General features: G+C 44.3%; 1 long non-coding RNA gene across 1 annotated transcript; it reads right to left on the bottom strand.

The window, feature by feature from the left end:
- Positions 1-10,444, bottom strand: LOC109382759 (uncharacterized). Its single transcript, XR_002123978.1, has 3 exons — positions 10,021-10,444; positions 3,990-4,095; positions 1-38 (listed from the first exon to the last, which is right to left on the bottom strand). It is a non-coding gene; the product is annotated as an uncharacterized LOC109382759 (long non-coding RNA).
- Positions 10,445-24,675: the final 14,231 nt, after the last annotated feature.

The following is a 24,675-nucleotide window of genomic DNA, read 5'->3' as shown; positions in this document are numbered from 1 at the left end:
GTGTTGATCTGGGTCGTGGTTACTAATGTATGTTCACTCTGTAAAAAAAAAAAAAATCATTGCACTAGATACATTAAGATTTGTGCCCTTTTTCCAGGATGTATGCTATAGTTCAAAAAAATCAATCAGTAGAACTTGGTAACCCAGTAAATGTAACCGTGTAAAGGAGAATTAAAGGGTGACTCCAAGTTTTCAGGTGTGATTGACTAGTAATGCCACTGACTGAACAGTTGAACCCGGGCAAACAAACACAGGAGCAGAAAGCAGAGACCAGGTTCAATGCACTTTGTATTCGAGGATCTACCACAGTACTTAACACAGTCCCTCCAGCTGCCAAGACACTGGCTCATTTCCATCCTGACTTTTTGCCCCCAGCTCTCTTCTTGGTCTCCTGATTCCTCCTTTCTGCCCAGCTGCTCTTAACATTGGGGTTCCCTAGGCTTCCTCAATCTTCTACACACACACACACACACACACACACACACACACACACACACACACTCCTACTTGTTCTTTTAAGCTAGAAACTTCAGAGTTGACCAAGATTTAGGACTACAATTAGCTAATTCCAATAAAAAGAAATTTAACAGGATAAACATAAGCTCTCATGGTTGGATCCCAAAACTAGTGCATAAAAACAGAATGAAGAAGATATGGCTTAGATAAACCTAAGGGTTTTGTTCAACTCTAGGTTGAATGAATGCTGTGGTCATCAAAAGGATACAGCTGATAATAAGAATACAGTATGTAAAAGAAAAGTACTATTCTTTCCTATATTCATAGAAGAAAAGTGCTTTATCTAAAACAGATGCTACTCTAGTTTTCACTAATCCAGCCATGCCTAGCATACTGCATTCATTTCTAAGTACTATAGTTTTAAAACGGAATTAAATCAAAGGAAAGCCACCAATGTGGTGAACTGACGAAATTGCGCCTTCTAAGGATAGCTAATGAACTGGATAGAAATATTTCAATTCAAAAAGACTGACAAGACATGAGAGCCGCCCTCACATATGTGAAAGGACATTGTGTGGAACATAGGTTCAGATTGTTCTATGTGACTCTAAGACAAAATCAGGTAGAAGAAATAAGAAAGTAGGCTTCCACTCAAAACATAAGAAAGAACTTAATAACAGTCAAAACTTAATTAAAAACAGAATAGGCTGCCTCTAGAGCAGTAGTTGTCGATGGGGACAATTTTGTCCCTCTGGCCCAGGATGACACTGAACATACTAAAATTCAGAGAACAGACCTCCACGGCAAAAAAATGATCCATCTAAAATGTCACTAGTCCCTCAGTTGAAAAACCCTGTTCTAAGGGTAGCGAGTTCTCTGTCACTGGAGGTATTCCATTATACACCAGACAATGTGATAATATCCAGTACATAACTTTCAAGAACAACGGGAAATGAGTTGAAAAAAGATTAACTGTTTCAGATAACTCTCCAGAGAAAAATACCTTCAGGATTATTTAAAGTGTTGATGATGATAAACATTTACTGAATGCTGATTGTGGGCCAGATATTCTACCAAGTGACAAATGTACGTTGTTTCACAGGTAGTATTCTCACTACCATCCTATGTCTTCATAAGTATTTTACCTTGATTTGATGGTAAAACTAGGCTGCCCTAATGTCACACAGTAGTCAATATTTGAACTCTGATCTACCTGACTCCAATTATACACATCACTGTCCAAACCATAAATACTAAATGACTTTCAACACTTTTATACTATAGAAAACAAATGAAGCAACACATATCCTAGAAGTCATGGGACAATGTCTGAAAAGGTTTGTACTCATTACAAACCTAGTTGGCTAGGAGATAGGGGAAAGGGTTATTTGAAGTAGTCCTGTGATGGAGGAGAGAACAATTATCCTGATTGTCCCCAATTGCCTACTTCTGTAAGAGCCAAGAAGCTCTTATATATCCATGGAATCTCAGTCAGAAGCAGAGATTAATGATGACATCCCTTTATCCATAGGCGTGAAAGCTCAGGATGGACAGACGTTTGAACATCCCCGACTGGGAATCCTGCCCTTAACAAACACACTAGATGCAGATACACGGTTTCTTGGCTGCGTACACTCACACCCATCTGTCAGGATGGCACCGTGCCTGCTCACATGTTGGTCAAACTGTCACTAGGGCATAGGTGCCAAGCAATGATAGTTTTAAATGGGCAGCTTGCATAGCACTGTAAGAGCTTGCTCTTCTGCAGAAAAAAAAACTCTGTGATAATACTGAAGGGTTGCAATCACAAGAGAAATATTCTTAGTCAATCTCAACATTTCGGTGAAAAATTATCTAGACTAGTAGAAAAGAATCAGACTAAGGGAATTAAATCAAACAGAAAAGGTACTTTGAAGACAAATAAGTGGTTGCACTAAAGCTTTTCACGCTGCCAATCCTTCATTAATACACGTCATGGTAATCTGTTATGCAGTAGAATTCTTTGCTCAACAAGTCATCGTTGATTTTTTTTGGGGGGGGAGGGTAATATTCTTTTCCATGTTCTAAATTAAAAAGTAGAAATGCATTGATATTTAGTATTTTGTCATTAAATAACTTCTATTTGTTGAGTGGTTATTTTTTAAATGACAAGTCTAATCTATAGCCAAGATAATCATTTAAATGCACAAAAGAAAGCAGAAACCAAATGAGAGTCTCACAGATGAACAGGAAATAACAGTAAAATTTGTTCGGGGAGAGAAATCAAGAAGTGGGTGCTAAGGAAACAGAAACTGGGTATTTTCGGTCACACTAAGTTAGAGCTTGAGAGCTGTCGTATCCCCGACTCTCATGTTCCTAAACTACGTCCAGGTTCCCATCCTACCTGTAAAGATCTTTTCATCAATGGCCTCATGTAGCTAATGTCCTCACTGCCTGGAAATGCTCCCCAAGCTTAGAGCTGCAGTTGGAGCCATTTGTCCTTGCTCAGTCCTTGGTGGTTTTGAAGAACAGCTGGTCACCATCACTCTCCCTACAGCTCTTCATACATAAGTATCAGGACACTGATTAAATAACCCGAGTCTCCTCTTTTCCATGATAAATAACAGGGGTCCCATCAACTTGTCCTCATTAGACCAATTTATCAAGTCTCTGTTTTCATCATTTCAGTTGCTCACCTCCTGGACCCTTTCTAGGCCTGATGAGAAATGCCATCCACACCAACAATGAGCCAACAGCAAGTCCTCTTATCCTACGTGTTCCACTTACTACCAGGAGCATTAACATGGAGGAGTCTGAAGGTCCAGATTTCTCAGTATCCTTCACTGAAGATAGTGGCCAAAGTCTGAAATCTGCCATTATTCTTCTAGAAAATACTAGGGACTTAATATTCTCAAGTGGCACCCCTTTTTTTAGCTTTCTGGAAAACATACGTAAGACAAAGTGGGAAGTCAAGTTAAGGGTCATGGTTATGTACCCAGTGAAACTGATTATAACCATCTAACCAGCAGTTTTCTCTACTCATGAACTAACTTTCCTTCCTTCACTTCCCTCCTCCCCTTCATTCGCATGACTCCCCAGAACAGTCAGTTCTAGCTCATTTTCTTTAGGACCTATCTTTGCTCATGCTCTCCTCTAAAATGTTTTCTGACTTCCTCTCCATCTGTACATACTTTTTTCAACACTCAAGCCATGTCATACCTTCATAAATCTCCATTAATTTTCACACTTAATCATTCATTTCCTATCTTCTTTTTGGTATGCAGTTTACAGTGTATGAACAACTGATTTTTTAGAAAGGTAAAAACAAAAATAATTCAATGGAACAAAGGTAATATTTTCAACAGATGGTTTGGAACAGCTGGACAAAGGACATACAAGTATCATACAAGAAATATAGGTAAAAAGAGAAGAAAAAAAGAACCAAGACCTAAACCTCACATCCTATGTAAAAATTAACCCCAAACAGATCATAGATCTAAATGTAAGACAAAATTATAAAACACTTAGAAGAAAACATAGAACATTTTCCTTACCTAGGGTTAGGCAAAGAGTTCTGAGACATGCATGACACCAAAAGCACGATCCATGTATCAATAAGTTGGACCTCATCAAAATCAAAAACTTTTGTGCTGCAAGACACTGTAAGAGAATGAAAAGACAAGCCACAGACTGAGAGAACAGGTTTACAAAGTACACATCTAGCAAAGGACTTGTATTCAGAACATATAAAGGGACACCCTAAACTCAACAATAAGAAAACAAATGATCCAGTCACAAAATAGGCAAAATTTGAACAGACAAGTCAGCAAATAACATATTAATGGCAAATAAGCCATGAAAGATGTTCAACATCATTAGCCACTAGGGACATGCAAATTGAAGCCATGATGAGATACCACTATACTCCTTACGGCTAACATAAAAGTACCACCAACACCAAATGCTGACAAAGATTTGGGGACACTCTCCCATACAGTGAGGATAGGATTGTAACAATGGTATGGCAACACTGGGAAAGTCTGGCCGTTTCTTAGTAAGGTAAACAGACCCTATGACCCAACAGTTGCACTCCTGGGCATTTTCCCTAGAAAAATTACTTAAACTCACACTAAAACGTATACATGAGTATTCACAGCAACTTTATTTTTAATGGCCAAAAACTAGAAACAGCCCACTAGTCCTTCAGTGGGCGACGAGTGGTAGAGCCCTCAATGGACAAGCCTAGCACAGTCACCAAAACTAGGAAATTGACATTGATGCAGCATCAGTAATTAAACTTCTTACTCAAATTTCAGTTTTTACATTCTTTTTGTTTGTATGTAGGTAACGTCCATGACATTTTTTATCATGTGTAAAAACTCATGTGACCATCCCAACATCAGGATACAGAACGGTTCTATGACCCCAAAGAAACTCCCTCATGCTACACCCCTTTATAGTTTATACCCCACCCCAGCCCTAACCCTGGAAAAACTAATCGGCTCTCCGTTCCTGTCATTCTGTCATTTTGAGAATGCTATAGAAATGCTATGATGCAATCACACAACCTTTTGGGACTGGCTTTTTTCACTCTGTACTACATCCTTGAGCTCCATCCAAACTGTTGCAGGTGCCAATAGTTTGTTTCTTTTTGTTACCAGTGGTGTTTCACTATATGGCTAGTCCAGTTTATTTTAACCCTTCACCCACTGAAGGACACAGTGCATTGTTTCTGGTTTCTGGCTATTATAAACAAAGCCCCTATGAACATTATGTACAGGTCTTAGTGTGAACGTAAGTTTTTGCTCCTGTAGGAGATAAATGCCCAAGAGTACAACTGCTGGGTCATATGTTAAATGCATGTTTAACTTCTTAAGAAACTGCCAAACTAATTCCCAGAGTGGCTGTACCACTTTATATTCCTACTTGCAACGTGAGAGGTAATATAAATGAGTCACAATTTCTAAAATATTTTCTAAAAGCCCAAAAAAAAAAAACAAGATTAAACCTTAAATGTTATCACCTGATCTTAGCTTTTTAAAAATAAATTTTTAAAACGTTTTTCCTGACTGCCAAATAATTATTTTCATTATTACCCCTAACAAAGTATTTATGAGATATAATCTTTATGTTGCAAGCTCTGTTGCCGGTATTATATAGCAAACTGCAAGAAGTGGAAAAAAAGCAACACCCCTAGTAGAAACAGCAAGTTTCTATGTCTTGCAGACAGTCTGTGAAAACTAAAGGTTTAACAGCACTTTCTAACAATGTTGTGAAATGTGATCACAATGCATTTATACAGAAGTATCATTAAACGATCATATTTTGTTCAGTTGTTACTTGGTAAAGCAATTTGAAAAAAAAGCAATTAACCTGAAATAAAGCTGTAGTTATCTTAGATTTCAAACTTCATAATTTCTTTTTTAATTTTAGGTATAATTGACAATTAGATAACAATCTCTTTTGGGTTCCTGAAACAAGGAGCCAGGTCTAGAGCAGGCATACTTGCCCCACAAGCAAACAGCAGCAAGACTGCCAGTTTGCAAAGAGAAAATGAAATAAATGCATAGGAAGAAACTATTGATATAAAGTCCCCAAAAGAGTAAGATGGTGCTGCCCTCGTTCGTAATGACTTTCCAGTTCTCTTTTAGTCCCTTGTGGGACCTATGTTTTTCATTGCAAAAATGCGTCACGACTTTTCCAACAACCCACTAGATTGTTCCAGATATTGAGCTCCACTAGACAAATGTGTCCTTCTAATAAACTATGCTATTTGCTTAGAAGTATATGACAGAACATTCCAAAACCTCAAAGTAATAACCTTGCAATTTAATTATATGACTTCCACCTAGTATATCTTCCCACTTAATGTATATGGCTTACTGATAAACATTTTAGAATGTGTTTAATATTCATCCTAAATATTTGCCAGTGTGAGCAATATCTATCTTAATTTTCAAGTCCTAGAGTACTGGTTCCCATCCTATGGGCCAGAAGCCCATGGACAGATAAGAGTTACTGCAAAGAATCATCAAAATCCATGTACCTACTTGAAGACTTAAATAAATAATATGATTCACAATGCATTTTTCCCAGCTGACAAACTTGATGCGGTGGCTAATAAAATTCTTAATAAGTTTACTGAAGAGTACTACTAAAAGTAGTTTCTTGTCAGTATTTATTGGTGAATATTAAAATTGAACTCTTTTTCAGGGGGAAGGGCACACCTCGTATCTCTCTAGGCTCTCTAGAGAGCTTTTTTTTTTTTTTAAACTATTGCCCATAGGTCATCGAGAACAAAAATAACAGAATGTGCTTGCATTTGAGTGCAAAGATTTAAGACGACATTGGGAGAGATAGTGCAGGAGTAATTGGGAAAGTGCATGAAATTACTTCAAAACAGCAACCTCAGAATGCTAGGTACTTAAGTATCATTCAGGAGCCAAGGGGGAATGACATCAAAGGGCACAGCCCTATAATGGCAAGTGGGTACACATTCGCTAGGACCAAAGAGCTCCTATAGAGTGCAAACACGGCTTGGCTGCAGCACCCAGCCAAGTGCTGTCAGGATTCTTCCACCTTTCTAAATTAATCTCACATCCTTATTAAAAATCCCATATGTGCTATATTTTATCAACAACAGTGTACTTTTTCAAGTGTGTCCTACATATTTATTGACTTCTTGTGTGCTGGATGCTAGATAACAAAAGTAAAAAAGAATGACCCCTATTAATTTAAAATGAAGAAAACTTGCTTCAACAAAACAACAGCAGCAAGAATAGACTGTACCTAGCAGTTCCTGACATACAGTAGGCATGTTGATACCTGGTAAATAAATGAGTTCATTTCTGCTCACTCTGAAAAATAAGCTCAGCAAGCATGTAAAATATCCTACCAGTCTAACAAATATTCTCCAGTCTTATTCAGTTACGATACATCAAGACCAATCAAGACCAATTTTCATGAAAGCCTCACCCCCACACACAAAGAGGTAGAATTCAATTCCATTTAGGTTCACTGCCTGGTATATACAGATATCAGCATTTGCACATTTGTATAAATTCAGGAGTCATCCTCCATTTGATATAAGGTCAACTGTAAAGTTCTGCTTCATTTTCAGTTAAGTTTTATTTTTCAAATCAAAAATACTTTCAAAGTTTTATTCTTCACATCAAAATTCTATTCGTAGTACATTATACCTTAGTAGGGGTGGCTTTAACCCTCCGTCTGGCGCAACTGATCTCAGATTCATTGCACACAAATTTTCAAATATCTAACAGTTAAGTATCGTGACTCATCGCTTCCCTATCTTCCCCCTCTACCATAACCTATTGCCAGTCGTGTTTGTGACTTAGTAAAGATGTATCGCATATTTGAAAATTTGTGTGCAATAAATCTGTGGGATCAGTTGCCCTTGACGGAGGGTTAAGGAAAAAATATAGTTGTCAAAATAAAAATCTTGTTTCTTTTCTTCTAGACATCTGGGACATTCACTTATATATTTATTATTATTCCACATTAGTTCTCAAAAAAAAAAAAAAAACCTGGCCTATTTAAGAAATTTAATTTTAGCGTCTGTCAACATTTTGAATGCATTACTGTTATTTTTAAAATATACACTTGCATTGTGGAATAAAACTTAGCATATGCTTTCCCTGTAACCATTTCCTGGGAACTTACTAACTTACTATATGCCAGGTTCTATCCTTGACACATTACTTCCTTATATCATTTGTTTAACAAATATCCTCTCATCATTTTTACAGCCCTTAGCATAAGATGTCATTACACTATAAGCTTGATATTATTTGTACTAGATACTAGTACTAAATTAACAGTAATGCTTAATAGAAGTTTGCTGTTATTAAATTCAAGGTGTTCTGGATATTAACACAGAATCTGATCAGCAATGTTGAGATGTGGAGAGGGCCATCTGTGGCACCTTCAGCAGAGAAAGCTAGTATTGACTACTTACATTACATGCCCTTCTCTAGGTAGCAGATGAACATAACCTTATACACCCAGAAATTTCATTCCAATTACTACATGCCATTTTGAACAACACAAGCATAATATGAATAAAATCATTACATAAAGAACACTTCCGGGCCAGCAGAGTAGTGTGTTGGTTAAGAGCCGGCTTGGTACACCAGCTCTGAGCAGCAAGGCCCCGGTTCGGATCCCACACGGGGGCCAGTGACACTGCGCCCTCTACAGCTAAGATGCTGAACAACAGCTCGACCTGGAGCTGGGCTGCCGTGAGTCCCGGCTATGGCGTAGGCTGCAGCCTCTGCAGCAGTGGGCTGCCCTAAGCTACCCTGAGCTGCCATCCAGTGGCCAGCGACTGATCTGCCTCACTGGGGAGGAGCGCAATGATAATAACATGGGCCAGTGACCCAACGTCCTCCACAACTAGACTGAAGAACAAAAACAACAGCAACGTGTCTGTTCCCCTTCCCCAATTCCCCAATAAAAATCTTTAAAAAAATAGTAATAAACGCTGCTCTACATTTTTCTTTTGCAAATTTCATACTCAACAGATGGGCAATTCCAATTTTAAAAACAAAAAAAAACAAAACTAAGGACGCTCTTCAACAGTTCCCTAAAAGCATCACCCTCCCAATAGCAAAACTGGTATTCCCAAGTTGTTCCAAAAAAAGGAGATGGGGAGGGAAAGAGCCTCCACAAAGAAAGACAAAAAAGGGTGACTTGATGGAGAAGTTAGAAAAATAGATGGCTTCAGAAGGAACCTGTCCCGTCTCTTCCTCTCTCAACACAGCGACTCGGTTGCTGTTTGTCGAATTTAACTAAACGACCCAAGAGTTTTCAGACCAGTGCCAAAAAACGATTCCCTGCCCTTAAATACAGCTGTATCAGTAAAGGGTGCCACCCTGTTATCTAAGGAAACGGCAGAAACAGAGGAGGAGCTGCCAGCGGGACACGCCAATCCCGTGCGAAACTCCCCCACGGAGCTCTACCGCCTACACGAGACCCTTAGGCGCAAGCTCCCCCTGGGCCTCCCCGGGACAAGGACTGGTAAGAAGCGGCGGTGCTGGAAGCGGTCCTCGGGGGGACAGGCTCCTTCTCCTCTCCGGTCTCAAGTCGAACGCCACCTCCTCCGAGATGCCCTACCTCACCCCCATCACCCTGGCCCACAATCGCCTGTCCTTGTTTTAAGGGAGGCTTTCCAGTATCTGAAAAGTATCGTATTTGCGTCTATTCTGTGTTTCCCCCTCCAGAACGTCAGCTCCATGACACCAGAGGGTCCCTCGTCGCTCCGGGCTGGCACAGACCCCCGTCTCTCAGCCCCGGCCCTGAACGACCAGGAAGCACCGCAAGTTCCGGCCGCGCCAAGACGCCGTCCAGAACGTGGAACTAAGCCTGCGGGCCGGCCTGGCCCTTGCAGGCAGCCCGGGGCCACTGCGGGGCCTGACGGAGACCAGAGTGGAGGGGAGGCCCGCGCCGCCCGCAGCCCTGGCGCCACCCGAGATCCCGGCCGCTCGGCCTCTCCAGCCCGCTGCCGCCCCCTGCGCGGCCCCCGCTCGGCGCCCGAACTCTCAGACCGCGCCACTCGCAGCCCCCTACCCTGAGCCTCAGACCCGTCGCCTTCCGCTCAGTACGAACTTCCCGCCGCTTTCGCCAACTCGCAATTCCGCTGCGGCGCCGTCTCCGTCACACCCTGCAGTATACGGCCTTCCGATTGGCTCGGGGGCGAATGGGGGAGGCGGGGCGAGCGGGAAAGCCGCGGAACAGGGCCCGAGCTGCCTCCCCTGGAATGCCGGGAGACGTGGGCCGGCACTCCCACTGCATGCTGGGAAATGAAGTCTTTTATAGACGAAGTAGCATCCCGGTCCCTCTGGCGCCGTGGGCTTCTGAGAAACGTGGTTCAAAGCTTCTGAGTCGCCCTTCTGCTCAGATGCTGTACCCCTGAATGCCATACGAACCGAAATAGTTACTGCCAATGTTCGCAATGCCTTGATTAAATAAGTGTGTTGACAAAAGGTTGGATGTTAAAAATGTCCTAGGTTCCCATTGGCTGAATGTCTCCTCTGTCTACTTGAACCTGTGTTTTCCCACCTTCTGGTCCATCACCCTCGAATGCTTCTCCCACAACAGCTTGGTTCAGTAGTCTGTGTCCTGGCTCTGAAAGCTAACAGCACCCAGTTCATATTTTAGCTCTCCACTTTGTAGCTTTGTGACCTAAATTATTTAACCCCGATGAGTCTCAGTTTTCGTTTCTGTCAGGATTAAATGAGATAATCTATAGACAGTACTTTGTACATACTAGGTGCTCAATAAGTAGTAGATAGTATTAATATTATTCAGGCCACCCATTGCCACGTGTCTAATTCTCTTATGCCACAGTTTGCGTTGTACATATAATCAGTTGTCTAAGCCTTCATCACCCAAGAGACTGTAAGTTTAATGTGCACTGGGACACTGTTATAGGTCAAAAATCACCAAAGCTATAAGCAGAGGGAGATTTACAATGAAGCTAATGAAACAAAAGCTTCAGAGTCTCATTTGCACAGGTCCCTCCTAAAGCCCTGGGAAGGGCCTTAACAATGTTTTACATTGTTTTTTGTTTGTTTAAATTTACCATGTAAGATATTTTTGTATGATTTTCTTAAAGCAGACCTCCAAAATTGTGTGAGTTTTCAGTCCCCGCAAACCTGGAGTCACTCTGTCCATTGCACAGTACAATATTGCCCATGACGACTTACATTTGCCCCTCCAGGTACCCTCACCTGCCCCCGATACTTCTCCAGCCTGCCCTTGGCCCCAGGAGGCTGAGCTGTACAAACCACATCAAGGTTCCTATGCCCCCTGGCTTCTGTTGGATTTGGCCAGTAGAGGACCCTACAGGGTACTGGAAGGAAAGACAAAGGTTGCCAAGGGTAGGAATTCACCTGGATCCTTGTTGGCAAGGTCACCTCCAGTTTGGGTCCCTTAGCTGAAGTCCACCGCTCCCTGGCTCTCCCCGCCAGCTTGCAATAACAACTTCCTCCCTTTGTTCCTCAGATCTGCAGATGAAAACACCACCAGCTGCTGCTGAGCCACAAGTTCCTGCTCCATTCCTGTGGTTTCCACCCCCACACCTTTGCTAGCAGTCTCACTGTAAATAAACCCTCCTCAAATGATCCTATTTCAAGTGTGTCATCTGCTTCCTGTTGAGACCCTGACAGAAACACGAACAAGGTGAGCACTCAGTGAACATTTGTCAGCAAAGAGGGCTTAAGATTCACACATCTTACGGGTGTGGGATTCCCTAGCAAGACTCTGTGGCCAGAATCCACTGAGAGAAAGACATTCTACACACATGCACATGCACACACATGCACCCCCATGCTAAGAAGACTTGGAACAGAGCTTATCTGTCACACTGTGACCATGTTTCCCAAACTTCACCACACACATGCAGAAGGACTGTTTCTGCTCCCATGCTGGGTTTGCAATTGGCTGGCCTTACAGCACAGTTAAATCAGCAACAGTGCATGGAGTGTTCCAAGGTGAGAAGGGAATGTGTTTATTCTGGAGCTCTTGGCTCTCTCACCCTCAGTCGGATGGCTTACTGTTAAATGCTACTCCAATGCAGCTATGTTCCAAGGCAGTTGCCAACACTTCCAATACCACCCACACATGCTGAAATGTCCTACCAGTGCAGAGCGTGGCAGGACACCAGTCCAAGCTGTCATCACGAAAACAGAGTGTCTGAAATGCTGTAGGTGGGGATACAACTTCGGGACACAGGAGAAGGCCCTCGGTGAATTGTTATGAGTTGATAGCTTGGTATCAAGGTCGGGGTTGTGCAGAAGGTTGACCAGTGAGGACTTCCTGTGGCTGGGCTTTAGCTCTTAAGAACCGAACTAGGGAGGACAAGTTCATGAATATAGTCCTGCCATATATTCAAAAATATCTCTACAGTCCAAGCAAATGTTCACTGAGCACCTACTGTGAGCCAGGGATTGGGCTAACCTCTGGGGACTCTGGGATTCTGGTTTACCTAATGTTTAAGGAGGCCCTACTATGTGTTAGGCCCTGTGCTTTTTCACATATGTTATCTCAGTTCTTAAAGAGGAAAAAAGAAATCTCAAAGAGTTTAAGTGATTCCAGGCCCCCTAAATCTACTTTTTTTTTTTTTTTAAGATTTTATTGGGGAATTGGGGAAGGGAAACAGGCAAGTTGCTGTCCTTTTGTTCTTCAGTCTAGTTGTGGAGAACGTTGCTTCACTGACCCATGTTGGTATTATCATAGCACTCTTCCCGAGAGAGGCAGTCGCTCACCGGCCATTGGATAGCCGCTCACGGTGGCTCACAGCAGATCATGAAAGCTCACGCCTGTGCCGGCCAGCCCCACTGCAGCCTATGCCGTCGCCGGCAACTCACAGTAGCCCAGCTCCAGGTCGAGCTGTTGTTCACATGTTAGCTGTAGAGGGCACAGTATCACTGGCCCTTATGTGGGATCCAAACTGGGGCCCTGCTGCTCAGAGCTGGCATCCCAAGCCAACTCTAACCAACGCGCCACTCGGCCGGCCCTGAATCTACTTCTAAATGTGTTTTTACAGCCCCTTTATGCACAACTTCAGTACATGAGGAAACGTCTCATGAGGAAATAATTTCAGCGCTGTGATAGAGATTTGTAAATGCTGTCATAGTCAGCTAATGGGATCACTGGCTGACAGATAATCGTGCATAAAGCAGGGTGACCCATGAGTGGGTTCAATCCAAATGAATAAAAATTTCCAACTGCCTAGCAAGGACAAACCAGCTAAAAAATCTATACACAAGGGATCTGTATTGATTTGCCAAGTATTCAGGCCCCAGAATGCCCTTTTTTATTTCCAGGAGCCCCTCCAACCCTGGTAACTCTACCTCTAAGGCACAGAAAGGTCACAATAGTACAGGACAGTTCGGGAAAGAATGAGGGGTTTGGTGTAGGCTAGACCATGGCAGAAACTCAGTCTGTGAAGTTCAAACGTGATGGTCGCTAGCAAGCAACACTGGCCTGGCAGGCAGCCCAGCAGACACTGGCTCTACCCATGCGTCAGTTTATGAGTCCTTGTCCTTGTTCTTTTCATCTGTAGAATGGGAACAATCATCCTGGCCTAACCAGTTCTCTGCCTCCCCAGGCAAATGGGAGGCAGACAAGGTAATGTATGAGAAGAACTTTGATGTACCTGGAACAAAGCTGCTAAACTGTCATTACTCATTGCAGGCGACTTAACAACAGCCTAAGGAAATATTACCTCCTGGGAGGAGGGAAAAGGGAGAGGAGATGAGGAGCAGAATATATTCAGGGGCCTTCTGAGACCCCTGCTCCTGATTTCAACTCCATCCCCTTTTGATGCCTCATGCGATCCCAGGTGCCCAGAGCCCTTATTCCCATTTTTAGGAAGGACTTTTGAGCATCTACCACATGTCAGTCACAGTGCCCCTAACAGGCTTATAATCCAGTGGCAGAGGCAGACATAGCCACAAATCCTAGTAACTATGATTTTTGTGAGCACTTATTATGTGCTGAGAAAACCATGTAACCCTGAGAGGTAGGTCATATGACCCCAGTGTCCAGATGAGGAGATAGGGCCCCAGAGAAGTGAACTGATTTGCTCAAGGTCACATCGCTGGTGACCCACAGGGCTGTCTGACTCCATATCCAGCCTGATGTCAATCACAGCTGCTGGTACTGGAAAAGGTAATGAGATACAAGCTAACTGGTGGCACAGACTCTGTCCGGAGAGGATGCAGGAAGAAGATCTAGTTGTTTTGCCCGGCTTTGCAGACAAGGGAATCCTGACCTACTTACTCTGCTGAGCGAGTCTAGTGACTCCCACAGTAGTGGCGATGGATTCTTTTGGATTTAGTGGCACCATAATTGATGCTCATAGATTATTCTGCGGTCTGAAGTAGATGCATGGGGTTTTAAAGTCTTGGGAAAATGTTTCCTCCCTCTCCTTTTTCTTCATCCCGACGATGATGACGACATTGATGATGGTGATGATGATGATGATGACAGTTTCCATTTATCGAGTTTTAAGCATTTTCCAGGAATTGTGCTAATGGTTTACAGATAACATGTCAAGAAATCTTCACAGAAACACTTGAAGTTTTATATTATCCCCTTCCCTGCTGCAGAGATAAGGAAACTGGAACTCAGAGAAGGTGAGGATCTGGCTCTTGGTCACACAGCTAGTTAAGTGATTCAGTTGGGCTTTAAGCCAAGGTTTTGATTGACTCAGAAGACCAAACGTCTTCTGAGTCAATGGTGTCCATGCAGGGCACCAACCACTCATCATTTCATGTGTTTTTATCTCCTGAGCTGGCTTTCAAGATGCCAAACTTATCTGTCTTGCCCAAGCTTTGAGAGATAGATGGTACAGGAAATTTTAATGTGTGCACCTCCAAGAATGAGTGAATTGTTTCACAGTGTGCTGGTGAAACTCTCTGCGCTCAGGATGATGTGAGCTGTCTGCCCGCTTGTCCAGAGGAGTGGAGAGATACGGACGGTATACTGACACTCAGCACACATTTCTAACCCTTTCTGCCGTTCCTCCCTACTGCAAAGGCCACAAAGTTAACACCCACATTTCCCAGACACCCTAGCGCTTAGGGCTCTGGATGCAAAACAGGTTCATCAGGTAGATTCCTCAAGAAAGATTTGCAGGGCAGAAGTGAGGTGTCAACATAGTCGTAGAGCCTTGGGATTTTTCTGCAGCAGTGTCAGAAGGCAACTGTATGGGTGGCAGTAGCACCTTCCTGATCCCTGGTTGGCAGGTACTGTTGGGAGTTTGTGTAGTAAAGAATTGAACCTTGCCCCAGACAGAAGAGGAGCTCTGGCCTTTGTCCTCAGCTTCTGGGAGGTGACCTCTAAGACCCTGGAATGTCACACCTAACAGGAGTGTCTTTGTTTTCCTGGAATCCTTGGGTCACCTATATGATTTACAGCTGGGGCTGTTCATGGCGGAAGGACCAACAATGCAATTCGTGGTGGGTGATTTGGGTCACACAGCATCAGTCAGCCTCTGGAGGAACTAGAGGCTGAGATCAGCCCATTAGCAATCAATCATCCCCTTGTGATGGAGCCCCAATAAAAACTCTGCACACTGAGGCTTAGGTGCTGGGTTGGCAATGCGCCGCACATATTGTCACATGTTGATACTGGGAAAGCAATGCTGTCATGATTCCACAGGGAGAGGACAACTGAAGCTCCGCATTGGGAACCCTTCTGGCCTCTGCTTCTGCTCTTCGCCAGTTTCAACCTGCATTCTTTCCCCACAGGAAACCACACCGATGAGTGTAACGCTTCCAGTGAATTCTGTGAGCTCCTCTTGTGAGTTATCAAAACAGTGTGTGGTTTGGGGAACCGCCACCCACCCCAAACGTTCAAGTGGTGTCAGAAGTGAGGTTGGTGGACTGTGTTCCCTCCAACTGTACAGAACTCTCAGTGTTCCTAAAAGCTCTGGTCACAATGGCAGCCTCCTGCCATTACCCGTTTAGATTGTGGCAGAGCCGGTGGCCTCCCAGCAAGACAGTCCTGCCACCATCCAGCTAGTGCCTGCCACCAGCCCTTCAGCAATTTTATGAGTACTTAACTGTCTGTATTACAGCCCTTTGTACTTAAAATACCTAGAATGTGTTAAACTAATACAGGAGAGGAGCTGGCCCTGAGAAATGACATCTCTCATCGATTCAAACATGCAAGATTTTCACGTTTTAACATCTCTGAAATTCAGATAGGTCTTGCAATCAATGCCAGTTGTAATTAGCAGTGATTTTATTTTTTATTAGTCACACATAAAAGAGTGGGATATCTTACGATGGATGGAATCTCAGATTTGATTAAACTCTAGGACGCCTGGTGCTTGCTTCATTAGAACGTCTCCCCAGGTCACCGCCCCCCTTCATTCCACTTCCCACATTGCACAGTGGGTTGGACGCTCCCAAACTCCCAAGGGCATGGACCTGTCCTCCTTTTTCCCAGTCTACATGTTTTGAACGTGAGGAAAACCATCCTTAGAGAAAGAGAGGTGGTGTGGTGATGTGATTGGGGCATGGGTTTTGTGAAGGAGACACACCTGAGTCTGGAACCGCCCTGTGCTATTTAATTGCTGTGCAACCTTACAGAAATGATTGACCTCACTGAGCCTCCCTCCTCATCTGTACATGCTGGTATTTGTTGGGATTAAATGGGACAGCATGTGGAAAGTTCTTGGCCCTTAGCAGGCATTCCAGAAAGGTCATTTCCTCCTCCATCTGCTCATCCCTGTCTTATTTTCCTCCTTCCAAACATCATGAGGTCCACCTCTCACACTGCTCCATCTCCAGGAGCCAAGCTTCAAGCAGCTGTCACCGCTTATTGTCAGTGGTTAGCCGTAGCTTCAGGTCAAATATACGTACATGTTCACATCCAGCTGCCAAGTTGCAGACGAGGAAAGGAAGGACAGCTTTTTCCAAAAACAAAAGCAAATTGTTGCTTTTATTTTTGCAACCATCCAACTCTTGTTATGTTTTGATTTCAGGGCTGCTCCAAGATTCTGGGACAAAAGGCACTATATATAAGCATTATTATGAGACTCAAAGGGGCTGTGAGCAAAACAAAATCCTTTTCTCACAAGAGAATTGAAGAGACTTGTTGCCAAATATAGTCACTGCATGGAAAATGCGCTTTCCTTTTTTTCCACACATCATCACCACCACCACCACCTTGCTTTAACTCATAGCCTACCAATTAATCTATAGGAAATATTTTTAAGTATAATAACCGATATATTTTAGCAGGTAGCCTGTGCCAGGCATGGTCCTAAGCACTTTATATCTAGCATCTCATTTGGTTTTCTCAGCAATTCTGTGAGGTAGGTACCATTTTTAGTGTCTTTTATAGGTGAGGAAATTGAGTCACGGAGAACTTAGGCCACTATCCCAAAGTCCTAAACTGATAAGTGGTGGAGCCAGGATTTGAACTCAGCTGTACTGTCAGTTATTACGCTCTGCCTTTATGCCAAAGGAAATGTGGGAAAACAATGAAAAGTGGCACATGGCCCCTGATCATCAGAAATCTGGGATCTGATCATTGAGGTAAGTGTCAAGCTCAAGTGTGGGAGAAGCCTTAGTGACCAACGGTTCTCTGAGAAGACAGAGTGAAGGCGGCTCTATTTTGTTCATAAATTACTTTCTACCCCTCTTCTTCCCCCACCGATTCTCTGTTCCCTGTGGTTTCTCCCCGGTTCTGGCAACAAGGACACACCAACCCCACCCCTCAGAGGAGGAATGCCACCAGGATGCAAACCAGAGAACAAGATGGCAATTCTCAGCCTTTGAATTTTAAGATGCATCTTTGAAACTCAAGGCAGAAACAATACAATTCAGAGAAGATTTTTGAGTTTCAGAAGCCTAAGCTTTTGAGTGTCAAAGGTCAAGGTCATAGAGGAAAGGCCAGAGCATACCAAAAGTTACAGCAGACAGCTGTCTAGGCCAAGGCTGAGAGCAGGGGAAGGGGAGAAGGAAGAGGGAAGCAAATGGTGAAGGTGCCAAGGTGTCTCTGAGAAGGGCCCTGTGTCTCCCACCCCTTTCCCACCCCATGACCAACCCCAGATAGTGGTGGTGACAGAACTCCATGTGGAACACATCTGATGAGTCTCAGAGAATGGGATCTCACCTCGTCTCCCAGACTCTGGGCTGCTTGCTCTGCCTTCACAGTGTTATGGGCTGAATTGTGCGCCCCCCGCACCCCCCCAAGTTTAAAGTTCCTATGTTGCAGTCCGAACCCCCAGCACCTCAGAATGTGACTGTATTACAGATAAGGTCCTTACAGAGGAGATTAAGTTGAAATGAGGCTGTTAGGATGGGCCTTAACCCTGTCTGACTGGTGTCCTCATAAGAAAAGGAAACTAGGGCAGAGATATACACCAGAGGGAAGACGATGTGAAGACGCAGGGAGAAGATGGTCATCTACAAGCCACGAAGAGAGGCCTCAGAAGAAACCAAGCTTGCCAACACTTTGATCTTGGACTCTCAGAGAAAAAGAATTTCGGCTGTTTAAAACACTCAGTCTGTGGTATTTTGTTATGGCGGCCCTCGCAGATAAATATCCATGATGACCAAACCTTAGAGCCACGGAGCTGCATGGCTCTCATGTGAGCCACCCCCCACACCCAGAGTCTGCTCCTCCCACCCTGTCCTGAGCAGCTTAGCGCTGTCTCCGTCTGTCTCTATCACACACCAACGTTTTGCAGCCATCTGGCTGGGTACCAGGCCAGGAGTTGTTTCTTCTTCTGTCACTCAGTTCAGAGGGCAACTCCCATGAGGTGAAAGGGTGACCTCAGGGAGAGATGTTGGTGCAACTGTGCTTTAAAACGTTTACTAGATGGACAGAATTCCTAGGAAACAGCAAAGGGGACAGGAATGGAAATATGTTACACTTCTAGGATCAGAGGCCTTGGGAGAAGGCTGACTCATTTCATCCTCATTATCAAGCCTGAAAGGCAGGCGTGATAATCACAACCTAACAGATCAGAATCGGGATATCTAACTGTGGTCATGGCGACTCAGTGACAGAATGGGGCTTCCTCCCAGGAACTGTCTGACTCCAAAGCCATGACAACTCCACACTGCCTACCAAAACTAGATAAGTTGACATTTTTTCCCTCTTTTTCTGCATCAATGTCTCTGGCTAACACCTTGAGAGAGAATGAATAATCAGCAAGTTGTAAATTACACTCAAGTCAAGCAAACAAGCCAAGAGTTTTGCCTCTCACAGGTGTGGCTTGATGGCAGACCATTAGTGACCATTAATTAAAAAATAAAACAATAAAAAAACCCAGGCTGCAGTTCACCAATATGTCTGAATTTCTCAGGATTTACATTTCACACCAGGGAGCTGAGCTCAGCCAGTATTTTCATAAGCTAACACCTGCGATAGAGGCACGAAGCGTGATTTAACCGAAGTAACATTTATACTTGGAAATTAAAATCTAAAACCAAAGGCTAATTTGTGAACTTGATATTCTTTCCCCTGACTGTCATTGGTCTTAGCACAGAGATAAGGCCTCAGGTGTTTTAACATCTGTCAAGCAGCTTTAAGAGGATTCAGGACACATTGCATGGTTCTTCAATGCATCCACTAGTTTAACTGAAGTTTATTCATTTACTGTTGAACAAAGGTTTCCTGAGCACCTACTTTGCCCCAGGCGCTGGGCTAGGTTCTCAGGGTGGGAAGCAACTAGACAAGATTGCTGTCCCTAAGAAGACACATTCTCCTGGAGCTGATGGATACAAAGTGACCGATACTGGATTGGGATGGTTGCATGATGGGAGGGGATGAATGTTTCCACCCTCAAGTTCCCATGGGAAAATTCCCTTCCATGCCCCAGGAGAGCCCTTCTCCCATTCCTCCCAAATAAGAAGTGACTTGTCAGATTCGTAAGACTGGGAGAAGGAACTCAGCATGAAGCTGAGTCTCTCTCTCTCTCTCTCTCTCTCTCTCTCTCTCTCTCTCTCTCTCTCTCTCTCTTTCTCTCTCTCATCTACCTACCTATTCCTACCTCTAAGGCAGCAGATTCTCAACCTGTGGGTCACGACCCCTTTGGGGGTCAAACGACCCTTTCACAGGGGTCGCCTAAGACCATCGGAAAACAAAAAGATACTTACATTACGATTCATAACAGTAGCAAAATTACAGTTATAGAGTAGCAACGAAAATAATTTTACGGTTGGGGATCACCACAACATGAGGAACTGTATTAAGGGGATGCGGCATTAGGAAGGTTGAGAACCGCTGAGGGGTAAGAAAACTCAGGGCAAGACCAGTCCTGCCTTCCTGACTCAGGCCTACAAGCACATAACATTCTGTTGAGGCTCAGGAGCATGGGGCAGAGACACACACACCACACCGCCTTCCATCTGGCTACATATGGCTTAGCTCAGGGGAGTCAGGTTTAGATCTGAGGCCAAAGTCTAAAAAAGCCCATTGGGCCACAGGTCAAGCCACGTTCTCCAATCCAGCTTTACCCACAATAAAGCTGACATTTGGATATTCATCTGTTTGATTCTATGTCCACTATTTCAATGTATTTCAAAATTCAGAGGAAAAGGGACAGAGTGTTAGTTACTTGAGTTCCTAAACCCCAATAGCTGTGACAGAGGGAAGTAGGAAGAGATGAAGAAGCAAAAACAAACAAACAAACAAACAAAAAAGAGGAGAGAGGCCTGACCCAGCATGGAAGCTAGGAGGCTGCTGGGTAAGGCTGGACCCAATGCCAATATCCAATGCCATTGAACTTCTAAAGGATGAGTGGGTGTGAGCCAAGCGGACAGAGTGGGCAGGGCATTCCTGGCAGGGAAAAGGCACATGCAAAGGCGCGGAACATGGAGGCTGATCGGTGCTTTTGAGAGATTGCAAAAAGCTACCGTTGTCTCTTGACCCTCCGAGACAGCACTGTCCCCAGCTGCGGCCCCTCGCTCTACACCTTTGTCTATGACTACTGGTTCTTCATCTCCTTTTGAGCCTCTCTTTAACCTCTCCTCTGTGCCATCTACCTCCTTCAGGCCACCAAATGCATTCTTGCTCTGGTCAGTAGGGACCACATGTCACTGATTATCATGGCCACCGCTCAGTTCTTATCTTACCGGCCTCCTCCCCGCATTTAACCCCGTTGCCCATTCTCTCCTCCTTAAAGCACTTTCCGCTCTCGGCCTCTGCCCTCATTTCCGTTTCCTTATCTGAAAGCTCTTCTGCGGTGTCTTTCGCTGGCTCTTAGTCTTCAAGGCCCCATTCTCTATCTTTATGCTCGAGTCTACACAGGTTTCAGAGGGTGGAGATAAAAACCTGGGAGTCGTCAGCACAGAGTTGGCTTGTTAGAAACGAGAATGGATTCTCCATGGGAACAGATGGACTAGCCTAAGGAGCGAGTGCAGATTAAAAAAAAAAAAATCAGAGCATTCCGGCAGTGATGGTGGAGCAGCTTATATCATACTAACCTCCCACTGGACAGTCGCCAAGAGCAGGCAGAAACAGGAGGGGATGTGCCCTTGACAGAGGAGCCACACAGCAGAGATCCACATTTACCTGACATTTCCACTGAGGACACTTCCCAGTCCACATGCAATCGGGAGCTAGAACTCAAGAAGAAAGCCACAATCTTATAGCCTGAGGAGCCAGAGGCTGGAGTGCGAAAGGCCAGGAACAATTGGGAATTAAGGAGGGGAGGTCACAGGACAGAGCCCCAGGGGCAGCCCTAAAACCTCATAGAAACACACCTGCCACCCTTGGCAGACTAATAAATTACACTGGCATGAGCAAGACTCAACAGCCCAAGAGAGAAACAACTGGAAAGCTGAAAGCGCAGGCCGACACCTCACCACTGCCTGTCACTTGGGAGAACGTTGGAGTTTGAGCCTTACCAACTTAGAGGAGCTCGAGCAACCTTTCAGGCTACCCACTAAAATCCAAAACAGACCAAGATTAAGAGGAAAGGCTATGTGCATGGACTAGGGAACTAAAAAGAGAGGCCCGATGGTGTCAGTAGCTGATATTGGGCACATAGCTAATGAGTGGCAGGGCTGGGATTCAAACTCAAGGGTGGTGGCTCAAGAGCCCATGCCTTCAACCACTGCCTTCAGCCACCTCTCTCTCAGCACCCTGCATCCTTCCTTTAAAGCGCTCATCACCAAATTCAACACCCAATGTCTCCGCACACTTGGCTGTTTGTCTCCTGCACTAGACTGAAGAGCATTAAGAGCGGAGGGCTTGCACGGTGCCTGGCGCGCCGTCCAATAAATATCTGTTGAATGAGGAAATGAATAGTTTGCGATGGCTGACTCACCAAAGCCTAAGCATGTGTAATGTGTTAATATATTTTTATTAGTAAAGACATATGATTAAAAATGCATTCCTGCCATATAATTTCACCACCACCCCCTTTATGATCCTGGAGTGAATTAAATCACCAATAACCACTCTGGTTTGTGGCTGGGTTTATTTATATGTATCTGTCACTATTTTTAAGCACGATCAGGAATTTCTAAGTGTAATATAAATGACTCAGTATTTTGATTAATCAGCTCAGTAGGGAGAATTTCCATGGGTAATCAGACCGAACATAAAGATAGGGCTCATGCTGAGAGTGAATGGAGGGGAGGGGCAAGAGGGAGACGGGCAGAGAGAGATAAGAATTTTTTTGTACTCAGAAAGGCAGTTTGAGTCAATGCTCCATAACTTGTAAAGTTTCTGTTTTATCATAAACTTAAGTTGGCAGCTGTATTCGTTTCCTGTGGCTGCCACAACCAATTATCACACACTTGGTGACTTAAAAGAACAGAAATTCATTCTCTCACAGTTCTGAAGGCCAGAAGTCCAAAATCAAAGAGTCAGCAGGGTCCCACTCCCTCCAAAGGCTCTACGGGAGAATCCTTTCTGGCCTCGTCCAGCTCCTGGGGGCCCCAGGCTTCTAGCAGCATCACTCAAACCTCTGCATCCACCTTCGCATGGCCTTCTTCCTGTGTGCATCAAATCTCCCTCTTTTTTCTCTTTTACGAACACCAGTTACTGGGTTCAAGGTCCACCCTAAGCCCAGAATGACCTCCTCTCAAAGTCTTTAACATCTGCAAAGAGACCCTGTTTCCAAGTAAGGTCACCGTCACAAGTATGGCGGTTAGGACTTGGACAAAGCTTTTTGGAGACACAGTTCAAACCACCATAGCAGACGCAGCCAAAATGGCCAGTGTTGCTGCCATAATTCCCTGTAATGGAATTAAGAGAAGAAGCTGCCCCGACAATTTCCCAAGGGCCCCAGGTGTCTTCTGTTGCTACATGCCCGCCGCCCCCCGCCCCCCACAATTGGATCCTGCTCTGGCCCCAGCACAACCACTCTGCGAGGTCCCCACTCTTCAGAGAATGAAACAGAGGCCTGAAAAGGTTCTACACCTGCTCGAGGTCATATACATGGAGGAGTCAAGACTTGAACCCGGGCGTGTCTTCTCCAAAGCCAGGGTTATGGCCACCCCACACAGCCAGGAACACTCCCATTGTAACAGAGCTGTATTCTTTAAACTCATTTGTTAAAATACAGACACTTCCCAAGAGAGGTTACCCAACCTTTCATGAAAACCCAGATTGTAGAAGAGTATATTAGATCTTCTTCTAGAACACAAGAGATCCCAGGGGTATGCATGTGGGGAGAGAAGCAAGAAGAAGGCGCTTTGATACAAGGGTAGATTGACGAATTGAGAAACTGATGCCCAGGGACGTTAAGTAACTTGACCCAGAGTACCTAGCAAATAATCAGAAATCTGCATAAGAAAATTTTAAAGGCAGCAGCCTACTTGAAATATCCCAAACTGGCTACGCCAAAGGGTTACTGTCAGTAGGAGCAACTTGAAATAGCAAAGCCTTCTCCAGACTCTACGAAGAGGCTCCCCCAAGTCAACCCTTCCCAGGAGGCCTCCCTAGCTGCATAGTTCAAAGAGGAGTTATAGAGCATGGAGCTGAGGGTAAGAGACCTGAGTTTTAGTAGCAGACCTGCTACTAAAGACTCAAGTGACCTTGAGCAAGTCACTTCTCCCCTCTGAACCTCAGTCTTCTTACCTTAGACTTTATAATCTCAAAAGTGCTTCTAGCGCGATGCTTCTACAGTTTGGGCAAGTGTCAGGGCCAGCTAGAGCTATTAATAGTCCACACTGCAAATGGCTATCTGTTGTTTCCTTTCCCGCTTCCTCTATCAGCAGCTCCCCGCTATTCCAAGAACCATCCTCTATAACTTTCACTCTACAGCCAGAATGGGATGACCCGTTCCTACCTCTGCTCTAGAATGCACATGTGATCCAGGCTTGACCAATCAATCAGTGTACTCTGCACCCTGACAATGATGATTGGCTTAGGGGATAGACATGTGATCCAATCTGAGCCAATGAGATTCAATCCAAGGGCTTTTGTTGAAAATGTTGGGAGAAAGAAGTTCTCCTTCTGCTGGTGAAGCCAAGCAATGAGAATGTGAACCTGGAGGGAAGGGAAGGCTGCATCGAGGGGGAGCCTGATTGACCACGATATCAAGAGAACTGGTAACAATGCTGGAGCACCTGGATGCACCCTTACCTGAACACTTCTGAAATTTTTAGTTACATGAGCCATTATACTCCTTCTCTTTTCTTTTTTCTTTTCTTTTCCTTCTTTTTTCCCTTAAGCCACTTTGAGTTATCACTTGCAACTAAAAGTTTCCTGATTGATTCAAAAGCCCTCATTTTAAGGATG

The sequence above is a fragment of the Hipposideros armiger genome, unplaced genomic scaffold (genome assembly GCF_001890085.2).
Source record: "Hipposideros armiger isolate ML-2016 unplaced genomic scaffold, ASM189008v1 scaffold_69, whole genome shotgun sequence".
NCBI classification, from domain to species: Eukaryota; Metazoa; Chordata; class Mammalia; order Chiroptera; family Hipposideridae; genus Hipposideros; species Hipposideros armiger.
This window is presented reverse-complemented; position numbering and strand designations above follow the sequence as displayed.